The sequence below is a fragment of the Buteo buteo genome, chromosome 24 (assembly GCF_964188355.1).
Source record: "Buteo buteo chromosome 24, bButBut1.hap1.1, whole genome shotgun sequence".
In the NCBI taxonomy this organism is placed as follows: Eukaryota; Metazoa; Chordata; class Aves; order Accipitriformes; family Accipitridae; genus Buteo; species Buteo buteo.
Genome location: NC_134194.1, coordinates 1,623,486 through 1,640,362, shown reverse-complemented (window position 1 = coordinate 1,640,362; position 16,877 = coordinate 1,623,486). Strand labels below are relative to the sequence as shown.

Genomic DNA, 16,877 nt, shown 5'->3' with positions numbered 1-16,877 from the left:
GAACTGAACAAGATAAGCATTTTAGTAAGGTTGTGGCTTTGCTTGCCAAGTCTGCAACAAGCATGCCAGCCAAAAGAGAGACGTCGGCGCCAGCGGTTCCCGCTATTACCTTCCAAGCAGGTCGGTAATCTTAGAAATTATTCTCACATCAGTGAGGGCAGAAGTGGGGTACTGGGTTTGAAGTGTTCGGGACATGAAAACGTTTCTCCACGAAAGTGAGCCTCGCAATGTAAGGGTATGTAGAGTGTTAAGGATATGAAACGCGTTAGATCATATCCCTGTTGAGGTGTATTAATCCACTGTCAGTAACCTTGAGTGGTGATGGAGAAGTTAGTGTTACATGGCAAATGCAACAGCCTGTGATCCTGTCAGAGGAAATAAGACATGGAAGGGATCTGAGCAGTGCTGTTCTGGCATTCACATCATGCTGCCCCTTTCTCGATTTCTTTTGGTTTTCTTTTTTGTTCTTTAAAGCAATACAAGTCTATAAAAATACAGCCAGCATTTCATATCGGAGTTGGTTTTGTTAGTGCTGTACAGCTGAGTGCACCACGGGCTGGGGTTGAGCAGTCAGTCTCATGCCCTTGCAGGGGAGGGAGGGAGGACTCTGAAATGGAGACACATCAACAGTGCTTTCTCCTTTCCTTCTCCTCCCCTTACCCTCTCTTCGGTTCTTTGACATAATCTGGAAGTTTGCAAAGGCAAGAACAAAGTCCCTTGCATGCTTCGGGAAGCTTGAGGCTGGTCCCTGAATGGAAAGGCAGCTTGGCAGGAGCTGGCGGGTTTTGTCCTGGGACCTCCCAGGGGTCAGACCTGTCGTACTGGAAGGGCCCTGTTCCTCTTGGCACTTGCATGACGTAGTCCTTGTGTGATGAGGCTCCATCCTCTGGAAAGCAAATGAGGTTTCTGCTCCCGTTCTGGAAGGCAATTCCAGGACCTCACTGCTCTGAGAAACCTTCCAGGGTTTCTCACCCACCCAGGTTTAGTCATGTCTGCTCCTCCGAGTGAGGCCACTGGGCTGCACGGCCACTGAGCCACGTGAAGCTGAGTGCCGTGGGGGACAGCTGAGTGGTAGCGCCTGTGAAGCTGCCCAAGAGCTCGGAGCCTCTCCTTGGTGGCGGCAGATCTGATACTGCCCCATTTTGCAGGGTGCCACGGGCTCTTGCTTGCAGCCGGCAAGGAGCTCGGGGTGATCAGACGTATCGCGGTGGGCACGAAGGACTCGATTCCCTTTCTGCAGCCGCCTTGGAGCTCCTGGCCACGACGCGGCTCAGCAGAGCCCACCTCCTCCTCGGCTTCGTGGCTGCGAGGGCCGTGGTGGCCACCTTGGCACCGGGCGACCGGGCGATGTTGCGTCTGGGGTGTTTGGCCTCACGTCCGTACTGGTCGCGCTCCTCGCGGACGCGTGGGCAGCACAAAATGGAGCGGGGCGGCGTGGGAGGAAGGCTGCGTGGCTGCTCTCCACTAGATGGCAAGCTGAGACCAGCCTGCTCGTCGCACTTGTGCCCCGGCGGGGCTAGGGCAGCCCCCCTGTGCCCCCAGGGGCTCTGCGGGCTGCCTGGGGCTGCCCTCGCCCACCGGCCCAGGGGGGCTGTGGGTTTGGGGGACTGCCGTGCCCCCCCTCCACCGCAGCCCTGCCGCCCAGCTCCTGCGCTCGACCACGGCCGTTGGTGCCACACGGGGTGGGGAGAGCGCTCGCTTCCCAGTTTTGTCCCCCAAACCCGGCACAGCCCCAAATTAGAGCCGCTTCCCTCCTCTGTTCCTCTCTCTTCCTTCTCCTGCTGCCCCCAAACGAGCAGCTGATAATTTTGGGGGCGGGCAAGTGTTTAATCGTGGTAAACTGAGGCGAGGTGAGCGCAGACCTTCAAAACTTGTAAGGTCTTTTGGCTTCTCCCTCCCTCCTTCCCCAGCCGTGGGGGTCCTTCCCCTCCCTGTCCCTCCATGGCCTCCAGGCCTGAGGCTGGGCATTTCCATGCTGACCACCGCCACCATCTCGTGTCACTCCGGTTTGGGCCTGGGGTGTCCTGGGGGCCCTTCCCGGGGTCCCTGCGGCGGATGCCCGGGTGCCCTGCTATGGTAGGGCCTGTGCCCCCCTCAGAGCCGGCCTGCGGTGATGGTCGATTTGGTTTGGTGAAAGAAACAGGAGCGAAATAGCCGGCGGCTGGCAGCATGGCCGCTGGTCCTGGCGACCACGGGGCAGCAGCCTTCCCCGTGGCATTTCCCCCGCTCTGGGTCTCCAGCGATTCCTCCACGTGGGCCGCACGGCACCGGGTGCGGCGGCCCTTCTTCATCAGCTCCGGCCCTTCATCATCAGCTCCGGCCGTGCACCACCGAGGCCGGCGGCGGCGGGATGACGGCCACCGGTGCGGCGTGCCGGGAAAAGCCTCTGAAGCTCCCACCGCCGTGGTCCTGGTCCCGGCCCCTCGGCCGCGGTCCCCGTCGGACGGCTGTTCGGTGGTGCTGGAGCTCGTTCGGTGTTGCTGCTCTGGAAATGCAGTGTTGTGTTTTTGTAGCAAACGCCAGCGTTAACAACAAAGCCCAGCCTCGCATTCCTGTCCAACATGCAGCACCCTCGCCTCCCGCCTCCTCCTTAGATATTGCTTCTGGGAATTCTTTCCGAAATTGTTTTTCATTTTCCTTGTCTAATTATACAAAATGGTGAGAGATTAATTTCCCAGTGGAAATGATGTCTTTTGAACTCAATCCAGTGCTTTCAACCTCGGCATTCCTGTCATTTTGGCTCATTCAAAAAATAAATTAACTTGGAGGACTTCAGTCCCTACACCTGTGCTGCCACGGGGGTACGGTTGGGCTCCAACCACATCCCTTCCCAACCTTTTCGGATTGCGCCGGGACTCACTGGAAGCTGCAGATCTGCTTTATCATTTTAATTCATTTTATCTCCAACTCCTCAGAGGTCACTTTCTTCTACTATATTGGTTTTGGTACTGCACTCATTACCTCTGTAGCTAAGTGTTTCCAGCAGAGCTTGAAAAACCCTCATCGGCGGAGACGGGGACCAGCGGTTTGTGCTTTGGATGCAGCGTTCACAGCTGCTGCCGCACCAGCATCAGGCAGGACTGAGGGACCAGGCACTTTGGTTACTGATCATGTCAGCAGCACTTTTCTCTGAGAATACTCGCTGTAAATTGGTAGTCACTGAGAAAAGTGAATTATTAGAGATGGTAGAAAAACCTTCACCCAGAACGTCTTTGACGACAGATGGTGGTGTTTGGCTGTTTGCATGGGAGAGCCTGTGGGTGAGATGTCGGAGTGATCATCGTGTTTACTCCTCCAATGGTCTCCACGGTTTGGTCCGTGTCTGTCTCTTCAGCTTGTTTCCTTGCAGCCTTTTCCATGCTGATCTTTTTACCCTCTCCATCCCACAGACGGGTGTTTCTGTGGGCTTTCCAGAGAAGGATGGTTATTTGTGTATGCTTTATCTTGCAGTTTCTTTCATGGCCTTCATCCTGTCTGGGTTTGTTTGCTTATGGCAAATTCTTTCTTTCTGTTCTGTTTTCCATGACCTGACTCCTTCCAGTTGCTGCTTCTCCATCTCCCTGTCTCTCTGTCTTTGCTGAACAGAACATTTTTTCCCTGCTCTGCACCCTCTCAATCTCTAAGTTTCTTTTGTTTGCTTTTTCTGTTCGCCTCTAATCTGCTCTCCGACCCAGACAACCTAGTGAACTTTCCCTGAACCGAAGCTGCAGTCTTGCCCGTGCTCTCGCACCGCCTGGGAGCATCTGAACTGCCTCCGAGAGCAGCACCTCTGTCTCGCTGGAGGTACATCACGCGCAGCTGCAGTGATGGTGAGCCCCACTGCTGGCTTGGCAGCAAAACCTGGTCCAGGGGAGCTCCTGCTTGGCTTTTTTGTGTCCCACAGTTCAAGATTTTTGCGCCCAAAAGTTCTTTGTCCTTTGTGGGGACAAGGTGGTAGAAGAGGATCTTCAGAGAATCAGCCTGAGCTTTCAGACTGAATGATAATTTGTCATGTTCCCTGTTAGTTTTTGTATCACGTGCTCTTACCACTGTTCCCTTCTTCTCCCTCTCCTGTTTTGTAACCTATTTTAAGGCTATAATGGTAGTAACTTTACATTGAGTTTATAAGCTTTTTTTTGTTTCTAAAGTGCTTAAGCCAGTGAGGTCCTAAGCCTTGACTTCAGGCTCTTACGCTTCCAGCAAATGCTGCTTCAGTGGTTGATAGCTTACACAGCCAGAATCACTGCTGCTTCAGGCTGACAGTTCTTTGTCCTTTGCTTAAGAAGCTGTTTGACGCATAAGGAGAAGGATACTGAGAGAAGCATTCTAGATCACCTTAAAAAGAGAAAAGAGCCCTCTGGACTGCTTTTACACACCTAAAAGTGCTATCCCATCCACTTTCAGGAAGTTTGTGACCTCTTCTCTTTCTTCTAGCTCTTTTGTTGGGGACATTGAGGAGCAGAGCAGTAGCTTCTGTCTCTGGTTTTCATCTCTTGTACATGAATGTCTCGTCATTTCTTTAATGCATTCTTCGCTGCAGCCAGCTTTGCCACGGCAGTCTTCGTTGTGGTCTGTGCTGCACAAATTTGCTACTAAAGTTGGGCTTTACTTGGAGACTAGGGCGGTTGGTCCCATGACACGAGCTGGGTTTCGCTCTCCCTTTTGGAGAAGATTTTTGTTCTGCTGGGGAAGCGTTGGCAGCTGTCTGTCTCCTCTTGTATTGTCTTGCTGCTGATACCCACTGAGGCAAACTCGCAGAGGAGTGAGGGCTGGGGATTTAAGCGTAGGTCTGGTCACACATCCACAGGACGTCGTACAACACACATCTTTGGTGTGGGACACCCACTGACTCTGCTGCAGCATGTGTTTTTCTTTTACTTTGGGTCAGGCCAGGAGGTGAGCATGGTGGTGAGAGGTGATTTGAGTTTGCAGAGTCCCTGGGGAAAGTTGGTTAATTGAACTCGAATTGCAGCGTGCTGGCGACAAGTGCAGCGTGTGTGCAAACAGGATAGATCAGCTGACGTGCGGCAACTTGTTTGTAAGCCTGGGCCTGGACAGGCGAACCAGCTTAAGAAAAGGTTGCAGAGTGGTTGCATCAAGTGATTTTGTTACACTGCTTCAGGGTGAACCTGGCTGTCCACCCTCCGGCTGCATCTGTCCAGCTGTGCTGGCAGCCTCTGTGGGGAGGCACAAAGCACTCGACTGGAATGAAAGACCAAAGAGAGTATGTTCGCTTTCCTTTTCTCTCTGCTCTTACATCACCTCTGCTTAGAATTATTTGAGCAGACAATTCAAGAAACATGTAGAATTTCAGGGAATAGCTCCATGTTAGTAGAACAAACTCCCCTGCCAATTTGAATAGACTATTAGAGTATTTTTTCTACTCTAAATTAAAAATTAAAGCGGTTCATTGTACAATCGGTTGTAAAACTGGCCTCTTTCTTTCTTTCCTCCTTTATTGGTCCTTGCATTTAATTTTAAGCAGTGATTTACTGTCCTGCTGCGGTCCCACCATGGTTCCTGACCCAGGCTTTTTCCTTCTCCTAGCTTCAGCATCAGAAGAAAAGTCTGCCCTCCAAAACTCCAAACATTTTAATCTTATTATTCCTGTACTTCTGGTCTCTCTCCCGTGCCACCCTTGGTTTGTCGTTCCTGGCAGACCCCCTGCAGCGCCATGCCCTGTGTGGAGCCAGGGAGCTGGGCTGGGCTCTGGCAGGGGCAGGCGGGCTGCAGGCACAGAGCTGCCGAGAAAGGCAGCTCCTGCGCCGGGCTCAGGCTGCAGCAGCGTGCAGGGTGAGCGTGCCCTTCGCCGTCTCCCAACCCGCGTTTGTTGGATGCTACATGGTAGAAATGCTCCTCGCGAGTGCTGTGCATGCTCTCGGTGCTGTGTACGTGCTGGGGGTGAGTAGTTTCCCAGGGAGGTTATTAGCATAGTGGAATTTCAGGTCGTGTCTGGAAAGGGGTGAATGTCCTGCTGCAATTTTGGAGAGGGGCACTGAGACCATTTAAGCCTCCACAGGGCCGGCTCCCAGCACCAGGCAGGCAAATGGGCACGGCGAGCCCTGCACTGCGTCCCAGGACTGCGCTGAGAAACCACCTCTGCAGCCGTGTGGGGTGTGGAGAGCAGGGTCGGCGAGGGTGGGATCGTGGTCCCCTTTCTGCCGACTTTCCCAGAGCCTTGGGGTCCCCATGATGGTCTACACTGCCGGCACACCTGGCCCCACGGCCAACCCAGCGTGTTCCCCAAGAGTGGCTATGCAAACTGAGGATTAAAAGTGGTCTTACCTCAAAGATGTTACAGTCTTGGCATTAAACCACCAGCCATTGTTCATAACAACTGGGCAGTGTAAAACCTCTTTTCACAGAGGAGGAACGTGAGGCATGTGTGTGTTACAGTTATTTTAAAAATAAAGATGACACTGTCATTTAAAATTAGGTTGGTTTTGATGCGTTCAGACTCCTTGTTCGTCAGTAGATGTTGAAAGGAGGAAGGGCGTGTGTGCTTGAGGGAGAGAGGGAGAGCGAGAAGCTGGCTGGGCTCCAGCAGAGATAGCTGGCGGAGGAGCATGTGCGAGTTGTTGCTCAAGCATCCTAGAAAACTTATGGGAAGCTGTTAAACTAGTAGAAGTTTTCACTTTTAATCAGTCGCTTCAGTGACTGAACATATCTGCTCCGCTGGACTTGCTTAAAAATGCTGCTCTGTGAAACTTTAAGCGCTTTAGTTATTCCAAAAATGTATTTTTCTAAACCAGTTGACCTTTAGTTACATTATTCTAGAGACTGCTGTGTATCTAACATGCTTTGTTCCCTGTCGCTTCCATCTACCGCCTTGTTTTTTCCCCCAAAGTGTCTGCTGCTTGATTTCGTTTTAACATTTGGACACGGTAGGTTGATAGTTTGACCCAGGTAATTTTTTCCTTTGGTTGACCCAGGTAATTTTTTCCTTAGGTGACAAACACGGCGGGTTATATAACTGCGCTGAGCTAAGCAGTCCAGATGGCTGGCGGGTAGCCCGGTCGGCTTCGGCTTTGGAGGCTCTTGGGAATGCCTGCACTTGTAATAAAACGTGGGCTTGTTTTTAATTAGAACCATCATTTAGTTCAGCTTGGAGAGACAGAAGAGCAAGACCCGTGTAGAGGATTCAAGCCCCCAGATGCTTCACTTTTGATAGATTTTTTTTTTTTTTTTTTTTTAATCAGGCTCAGGCATCAGTGTAAGTTCCGAGCTGAAATTTATGTTGGAAGGAAGGAGGGGGAGAGAGAAAGAGGGAAGCGAGGTGGGGGGGTGGCTCCGACTGCGGTGCATTAGTTCAGTGCTGAACAGTAGGTTGGGAGGGAAGGAAGGAAGGAAGGAAGGAGCTGCCAGGGACCCTGGGCCACCCTCTTCCAAATGAACAGCCCTCGTTTGAATGACATAAACCAGCATTTCACAGCGGGTTTCTGCTGCCCTGCCAAGTCTTTCACTTGGGAAGCAAGGCATATTTTTTCCTCCCCTCCCCCTGCAGGGAGGTTTGCAGGGATGTGGGCTGGGAAGGATCTTACTCCTATCTATATCGTTCTGGCTCAGAGAGCAAGGAAGGTTATTTCTAGCCACAACACAGTGTAGTCTATCTCTGAAAATCCTGCTTGTAGTATGAAAACCTGGCTCTCGGACAAAAATAGAACAGGGTTGATAAGGCAGAGCCAGAAACAAGGGCTGATTTCATCAAGGTTGCCAGGTGTCCTGCTTTTAACAAGGCAATATGCTTTTTCGTACATGAGCCTTCCTGCTCTGTGCTTTGCTGGCATCCTGCTACTGGACTGTGTCCCAACATAGCAGCTCTGCAATGGTGTGCCAAGCTTGCTTGGGCGTCAGGTGCAGAGGATCCTGCCTGGCATGGTATGGACCTGTGCCGATCTTGCTCTTTTCTTTTTCTCTTTCTTCCTTCCTCTTTCCCCATTCCCTGTTGCTGCAGGGAGCAGAATATATGGTGTCCTCCCATCCCCGGGCATGCCTATACCATCTCATGAAGGGAGCCCCAGGTGCCCAGAGGCTCTGACCCAGCTCTGGGCATTCCTGTGCACACCGTGGGAGATGGCTCTCTGCGGTGATGGGGCTGAGTAGTGTGGTGGGAAGCCAAGCAAACAGTCGCTGCCTTTCAGGGGTGTCGTGGCATTGCACCTAATCTTGTACAGCTCTGGGCATCATTCAGCAGGTTTTGGGTACAGCAGCGGGGTGTAGAGGTGGTCTCTGTCTCCGAGGGCCGGAGCTGGCTCAGGGTGTGCTTTCACCCACTCATTGATCCATGTGTGGGCAGCTGTGGGAAGTGGGGAGCCTACTCACCTCTCCATCCTCAACTGTTCATTCTCTGTTTCTCTGGTGCTGGACCAAATGTTTGTGTGCCCACGCTGCGAACCTGATCCGGCTGCAGACTGTCAAGTAATAATAATACTAATAACTGGCTTGCTAGATTAATTTTCAGCTGAATCAGGCTCCCCGTGCAGCTGTGTAGGTGCTAATGCCGTCTTAACCAGCAGCAGTGGGAGAGCATGGCTGTGAGCGTGCGGAGGGCGAGATGGTTCCCTTCAGCTGCAGGATGGTGTTAGATAAACCGAAGCCAGCTGCGAAGCCACAGTGTCATGCTGCTGCCCACGGAGCTGAGCAGAGGCAGCAGGACCTCCCGTAGACATGCAGGTACGAGGACGCGGGGCAAAACACATGCTCGGTGACCCTGGTACCTGCCGGTGTCCCTTCCTGTACGAGGGACAAGTGAAATGGCACAGCAGGAGCATCACCGCGACAGCAAGAGCAACAAAACGATGCACAAAGTGTTCCTGGCAAGGGAAACACTCACCTGGGGAGTGGCATTTTTTCAGAGCAACTTCTGGGGCTCCCTGGGGCAAGCTGCCATCTGCCTACAGGGTGTCACCTTCTCCCCTCTTTCCTCCTCTGGCATGGGAAAGCAAAGCAGAGGAGCCAGCTTCTCCGACATCGCTCCCGAGGGAAAGGTGCTCATGGTCTGTGTGATGAGCGAGGGGAGGTAGGGAGGACTGTAGGCTGCCTGTCTTCATGAAGGCCAGTTCTAGCATTATCACAGAAAAGACAGAAATGCAGTAATAGCCACATGAGAAGAAAAGTGAGCACTAACGTGCCTGGCCAGAAGAAATGGATAAGCCACAGATTGGCCTTTCTCAGAAGTCCCTGAAAGTCCTTGCATCCGACAGCAGTTTGAGGAAGTGAGGAGGTAACTCCTTATCGTCTTCACAGTCAGAGAAAACGTGCCACCCTTATATGCTAAAATTAGGCTTGAAAATGTTACTTTTTCACTTTATTTTTCTCTTGAATTGCTGTGAAAATAGTGGAGTATGTGGCGGTAAAAGCAGTAGAAACTAATGCCTTATTATCTCTTAAACTGCATGTGCTCAATAATTTACTGAAGTTTTGCTCTCTTGAAGTCACTTTGAGTCACCCAAGATCTCTATGCAAAACCTGTTTGTTGTCATTTACAGCACCTTCACTACAGTTCATCAGAGGGGACTTGTGTGCTGCCAAAGCTTTAGGTGAATGCAAGAGTTACTCTTCTCTGGCCATGTCTTAAGAGCACCTGGGCACTGTGCAACATCATCCTGAAGGGATTTTTGTCCAGGCATTGTAGGATAGTTTTCATAAACCTTTTCCTTAACTGTTGCTGCTTCTCAGGCTTCCAACCCCTTGTGTAGGGTTGGAAACAAATTCTCCAGGACTGATCTTGATGCGTTTCCGTCAGTTGTGCTCTGAAGGGAGTGAGGACTTTAGGATCTGGACTGCGGGGAAGCCATCAGGTGCATCGCTGGTGTCCAAGTGAGAAAGAGGTTAAGAGAAAAGACTTGTTCCAAGCAGATCTTCTGGTGTCCCTCTCATGTAGGGCAATTGAACGGGTAGGCAAAGGGGTGTGCAAGAGTCCCAGCACGTGGTTATTGCTGCTGGGCTGAGTGAGCCCTCGTGCAGCGGCTGCTTTGCAGCTTCAGGGTGCTGCAGCCACCACCCCGCCTAGCACCATCTGAGTCAATCCGAATGGCTGGACTCCAGTCTGCATGCTGTTTTTCACCCCATTATCCCTCTTCATTTACAAAAAGGTTGCAAAACACCCATGTAAAATGTCTGTGCTCCTCCTGCCCATGTCTTCACAGCCTGTCCTTGGGTGGCTGGCAAGCCGGTTGGACTACCAGTTCTGAGGGAATATAATGATTTCTATTTATACTCTTTTGGCTTGTGCATCTTCTGAGCTGAAAGTTGAAAAACTCGTTCATGGTTGTTTTGAGGATTTCTGAATATGAATCATAAGGAAATTGCATAACACTGCAGCATTTCCTCCTATTGCTCAGGGCTTTACAAACACTGCGCTCCTCCAGGGAGACCAAGGAAATCTGGCAGGACCGGCCCATTTTGACAGTAGTTTCAGTCTGAATGGAAAGTCTGGGTTGAAGGGTAGGTCCCAGCACTAGTAAAAGGAGCGTAAGGTGGAATCGTCCATGCCAGGGCATGGACTAGGTGATTGAAATGGTGGGTTCCTTCTCAAATGGCGATCCCTCTGTCTGTGGCTGCAAAACAGGACTGCTGGCCCGCTTGTTGGTTAGGGCTTTCTATAAATCACTGCCACCTCCCACCTCTGAGAAGCTAGACAATTCTTTCCTCTAGATTTTAGCCATTTGGGCAGAATTTCATGCCGATGTTGGAACCTGAAAGATTTTGGGAACTGTGCTGAACACAGTGCAACCTCCGAGGGATGCAGCTTAGGTTGGGCCATTTTGAATATTAAGTAAAAAACTGCTTTGTATATGAACTGTAGTGTATTCATATGAAAGATGTGTACGCACATACAATTGCCATATGAAAGCACAGTTAATTTATTATGGAGGTTAATAGACATCATGGGTAGCCAGTGTGAACCCTGAAATGAGGAAATAAACATAAAATTACTCAACATCATCTTTTCTTAGTTCCCTTTGCAAACCCCAGCTACTTCCTTTTCCTTTTCTTTTCCCACAGTCCCGTTTCATCCCAAACATCCCATGTACCTGTTTGCTCTTTGCATGCTCATGTGTGCAATTTATTTAGGATCAGGTTGGAAAACTAATGGATTGGATTCTTCTTAGTTTATCTTTGTGCAAGCAGAAGATGGTATCAGGCTATGAATGGTGGCCATAGAAGTATTTTAGGCTACGGATGGGGGCTGTTGAAGGATTTTTGATTACAAAAATCCACAGCTTATGTTTATATTACCCACAGTAGGTGTTTATATGTGGTAATGGCAGAACTGAAGTTTGAGGTGGGGACAGAAGTGGGTACAATGGTCTGCATTGCTGCTTCTGCCCATGCTTTGGTCCACGTGATGCTGGAGACGTGAATCGAGGAGAAAGCAATCAGCTGTGGCTGCGGGTGGGATGTAAGCGAGTTACCGTCCAGCTCGTCCCACCAGCAGCGAGGGAGCAGGGCAGCTTGGCGTTGTTTCCTGGGCTGTCTGTTGTAGCTAGCACGCCCTTGAACATCACAGACCTCTTAATCATCTCTATAAAACTGTTTCCTCTGCAAAACATAGTGTTTATTTGGTGAAATATCTCACCAGGAAGAATTAACTTGTTATTTGATAAATTATCTTAAATACTGAGTTAATAACTGAGCATAGTATAAGTGTTCTGGGACACGGGGGGGATTTTAACTTTACAGGAAAATTTCAAAATAATAATGAATTGCAGGTTCTGTTGTGCTCTTATAAAATTTATGTCTCCGGATTACTTACAGATGTATCTCAGAATTTTTCAATAAGACATTGTAAAGGGCTTGTTTTAAGCCTCCAAATAGCAGTGATTCTGCAGAAATTAAGCAGCTTCCTCTAAAAAAAGGTACGATCTGGTTTTGTTCAGGATATTTGACCATCTACAGTATGAATTTAGAAAACTAAATTCAAGGCATCAAGGTCTGTGAATTTTATACTAGGTCAACATATATTTTTCTTCTACATATCACTTCTGAAACTTCCTAGTAAGGATATTTTGGCTCTGAAGATACAATCAAATGGGAATAATTAGTGAGAGCAGGATTTTAAAATGATTGTGGTGCTGCAGGGTAGGGATTTGTCTCCAAGTTAGTCACTAGCCCCCATTTTGTGAGTTTTATAACTGAGCCTGTTCCTACACGCGGTACGTGGGACATAGGCGCTTCACCTCTCAGCAAATGCTTTCTTCTCTCAAGTTTCCTACCCTTTGCAAGTGACTAATACTGAAAAGTGAAAGAAGCTTTTTACTTCATGAGAATCTTTCTGGGTTTTGGTCGGTTTTCTCCAGAGCATGTTAACGACAGGAAAATGGGGTGTGTGCGTATGTAAATACACATATTTTATGGTGTTTTATCACCTGGCTCTACCCTGGGCGATGTGCACATCTGCAGAACCGCCTGTTCTCAGCAAACCTCTCACGTGCTGTCTGTTAAGTGCTGTTACCCCGCGAGGTGTAGCCGTGCTATCCCTTCGCACTTACGCTGGCACAAGCGTCAGAGCCCGGTGTCTCGGTGCCGCATCCCGTGCCGAGCCGGCACCCGGCGCTTCCCCTGCTCAGCCGCGGCAAGGCAGCCCGCAGCAAACCTTAGCGCAGGAATTGTGCGCAGGCGTGCAAGAGGGAGGATTTTGCGCCTCTCTCTTCAAATGTGGCGCTGGGCAGTTTTTTGGAAGAGGGTTTAGAAGAGGTTTTCGAAGGCCGTGTGCTCCCAGCCTGGCACCCATCTCTCCCGGGACAGACGTGGCCGCAGCCGCGGGTCTTGGCACCGTGCATCCACCCCGGGCACGCCGGTCCTGAGCCGCTGCGCAGGCTGTGACCCAGCGATGCCTGGCTGCGTGCTGCAAGCAGCGAGCCCGGGGTAGGACAGAGGGCATTGCCGTGGAGATCTCGCAACTATTTCACGACGGTTTTGTCCTTTGCCGTGCAAATCCTACGGGGAAATGTTTTAGTCCTTTGCACGACCAAGTGAGGTGTTTCCCCCTCTGCGTGCTCGCTGTCCCTTTGGTCCTCTGCCCTGGCAGAGCAGGCGTGCTGCCGTGCAGCCAGCCGAACCTGGGGGGGACTCTTGCAGCCAAAGGCTCTGCGTGGTTGGCAGGCAGCGGTGGGACGGCTGCCTCTGCTGGACTCAAATGTGGCAAAGGAGAAACAGCCGTGGTCGCCACGCCGGCTGCACCTGCAGACCGGTGCTTCTGCCCCAGGATGGTGGGCAGCGGTGGGCTCCGGCTGCCAGCTCGACCTGGGGGGTCAGGGGTGGCTTCACTGCTTCTGCTGGAAGAGCAGCTCTGTACGGAGAGCTTCAAAGGTCTTCGTTGTCTGAACGTAGATCCAGCAACCCAATAGCTGTGGGGGTTACCGGAGGTCTCCCCGGCCATGCTGAGTTTTTCCATATGCTGAGTTTTTCTGTCCTCGACTGGGTTGCAGAGCCTGTTCACCAGAATCAGGCAGCTCAGAGAGCATGCTGTGCATGGGGAGCGCAGGGCCTCCGTTGCCTCTGTCCCTTGGCAGAAGTGATTGGATTTATAATCTTCTGCAGTGCTGTAAAGATGAATTGACAGTGTAACAGTGTGGCAGAGTTACAAGGAAGATGGTGCAGGGGAGACATGCTCCTATCTGAACAATCCGTAACTTTATTTTTGTCAGTAATCAATGGAGACTTGGGTGTAATGAATAGTAAGAACCTCTTTAAAATTCAGCACCCTTTCGCAGGGAGGAAGGTTGGTCCATCAACTGACTGACTTGCATATGAGGCTTAATCTTAAAATGCATCCCTGTGCTTTAAGCCCTGCATGTTACTAAAGCTACTTTGGAAAGAGTGGAATATTAATATCCGTAAACCCAAGCTGGGCAGGAATGACCTTTTTGCCATGCCAAGACCCCGAGGGGTCTCTACGGGCTGGGCCAGCCCAATCTGGCTGCACTAAGGGCACATTTTTGACAGCGGGGCAGATGATGGCCCTTAGGGCGCTGGAGGAGCTTAACTCTTGGACCTCTTACACAGCAGACCTTTCTTCAAACTCGGAAACTTTCTCTTATCCTAAAAAAATCTCTCTCTTCAAAAGGCTTGAGGCAGTATAGGAAAAGGATTTCTTTCTAAAAGTAATGTTTTTCTTGGAAAAGGAAATGATATTACCGAATTGGGGCTTGGTTAAAACCCTGTTGTTGTAGAGTGGTGTTAATGGATTAACGCACTGACAATGGATAAAAGGTTTGCCCTTAATAAGACGGAGGTAGGATGACAGTATCTCCTTGTTTTATAGTTGTATAGTTGACCTCTGCATGAAATTTCCTTTTCACTGTGTGCATAGTTTGCAATTAATGGCATAAGCATATTGTGTTCCTTGTCCGTCCTTTTCCCTTTTTTTAAAGAACAGCCTCTGATGATTAACAACCTCTCTATTGTTTTCATGTAACCAAACTGGAGGAGCATATATGCAGGCAGACACATTTTTCCCTGTAGCTGATGTGCTGTGCACCATAACTCCAGCTGCATGACTGGTCCTTTAGGCCTGGGCAGCAGAGGAAACCGCTGGGAGAAGGACAGCAGATCCAGTCTGTGCCAGGAAGCATGTCAGGTGCCAGAGCAAGTGGCTGAAACCTGGGTTGACCCAGAAGAATTGGAAAATGTTTTGGTGTCCTAAGCAGAGGAGCTGATATGTGCTCAGCAAAGGCAGTGGCCGGGCTGGGACGGCAGCCCCAGGCAAAGCAGGGTGCTGACCGCGTGAGCGTCTTGGGCAGCAACCCAGCTCTAACTGGAAAGCAAGGCTATAAGAGCTGAGTCACCCTTTTATTGTATATAGTGTTAACCTATATGTCTGGGGTGAGCCAGAGCGGAGTGCAGGGCTCGAAGTCTGTATGGGATCCCAAGGAAGGCCTGTGCCTCTGCAAGCCTTTGAATAAGAGTTACCTCAAGCTGTGTCCCTGCTCCCTTCAACAAGTCCTCAACACTGGTAGCTGAAGTTGGAGCGAAAAACTTCTTTAGGGAAAGTTGACTTCATAGCCAGGGCTGCTAGACAATACCGCTGGCAAAGGAGCCTGCTGTTGGTTTCCTTCCCTCTTTTAACTTATTTTATTTTCTTGATACAAACACTGGTCCTGGAGGAAAACTCACTTGCTGACTACAACTGGTTTTGCTGCTGAATCATCCCCCAGTTTCCAGATGTGGGATGATAGATTTTCTCCTGCAAACAAAAATCTCTACTTTGTCTTGCGTTGCATAGCTAGGTGCCCCGCGAGGGGGAGAGGGAAGGTGCTCCTTGGGAAGTGTTCCAGGAAGAGTGGGAATTAACGTTGAGGGGTCAGTCCCTGCCGAAACCCCCAGTTTTGAGCTGTGCCATTAGACTTGCACGTCCCCGGACGCATGCTGGGTGGCAGAGCTGATGCAAGCCGCCCTGCCACCCTCCGGCTGGTGCCAGCGCGGCTGGCTGTGGCCTTGGGGTGGGTGGCATCGAGGGACAGGTCTCGGTTAAAGATAAACTTGCAGAAGACAAATGAACAGATTCATTTAATTCTTTAATGCTGACAAAGTCAGCTCACCACCCCGACTGGCCCGTGCAGCCGGCGTGCGGGCGAGAGCTGCTCGTGTCTGCTTTGCCACCGCAGGGGTGTCCGTGGAGCTGAAGCTTCAGTGTCTCTCTGCGAGGCTGGCACGATGGCCAAGAGGCAGGAGAGGACAGGAATAGCTTGTGTTTTGATCACCTCCAGGGAAGGCATCTGTTTAAGTGGCTTAATGGTGATATTGCAGAAGTGCTATGTGACGCACAGCCTTTTTGTGGGGGTTTTTTTTTTGGTATGGGTAGTGGGGATATTGGGCTGGTGTTGGGGCACCCAGGGTGAGTGTGGTGGTGAGGTCTGCTGTGGTCAGCAGTGTGCGTGCCCGGCTGCTGCTGGCACCGATCCTTTGGGGACATTATAGTGTCGGCATCCTGGCCTCATGCTTCTGCTGGAGCTCTCGGGGGAAATCCTGACAGCAGGGACCCCACTGGAAGCACACAAACCCTTGCACTCAGGAGCAGCTTCAGAATCTCTGTCCTCAGTGTTAATATCATTAATTGGGAGCCTGTGGTGGGAAAGGTTGAGAAACACTTGCCTGCCTGATTGCAGATCAGAGCCTCTCCTCCTCGCCGCTCCCCTCGGATGTGTCGGCCGTTGCTGCCTTGTGTGTTGCTATCAACATTGCCTTTGGAAACTTTCCTTCCCCACTTGCTATTTCTGGAGGTAGCATGTGATTAAATCAGTTCCCCATGCTTCTCTCCCGGTGGAAGGGGGCTCCCAGCTTTGTTCCCAGCAGAGGAAGGGTGTGCGCGCTGCCGGCTTTGTTTAACAGCCTACACAGGCCTTTTTTCCTGTTTTAATGGATGCTGCCATGCTTGGCTCCAGCTTGTGATGCTGATGGAGCTGCGGGGTGTGTGTGTGTGCTTCTGTTGGGGCTCTGGGTTGACAGGATTATTTTAAAACATTTTACTCTGTTGAGCTGGAGAAATACAACCTTTCTGAAGGCTGATCTTCCTGAAGCTGCAGTTTTCATTATGCTAGGCTTTTAAATCATCCTCAAACTGTGATTAAAACCTTCTGCTATTGTTTTTCCCCTTTTTATTGTATCCATTGAAACATTACTTTAATCTAAAGTAGCCAACCTGTCGTAGTGATTGGGATAGGAGGAAGAGCACCAGTATTTGAAGACAGGAGAGTCTTGGGATGAAGCCCCAGCATTAGCTCAGAGGATGCCTCTGTCATGGGCAGTGTTGGGTGCATTGCCTCATCCTTCTGCTTTTCAGGTCCTTTCTAAATTAATGACAATTCTTTTCCTCTCTTACTCTTTGCCCAACTCGTTCATTCAGGCTGTAAGTACCTGTGAGTGAGGGTGGCTTCCTTCTCCTTGTCTGAGTT

General features: G+C 50.5%; 1 protein-coding gene across 6 annotated transcripts in view; it reads left to right on the top strand.

Annotated features, from left to right (window-relative positions):
- The window catches only part of ARHGAP26 (Rho GTPase activating protein 26), a 155,341-nt gene that overhangs the window by 49,745 nt on the left and 88,719 nt on the right, over positions 1 to 16,877 (top strand). The window lies entirely within an intron of this gene.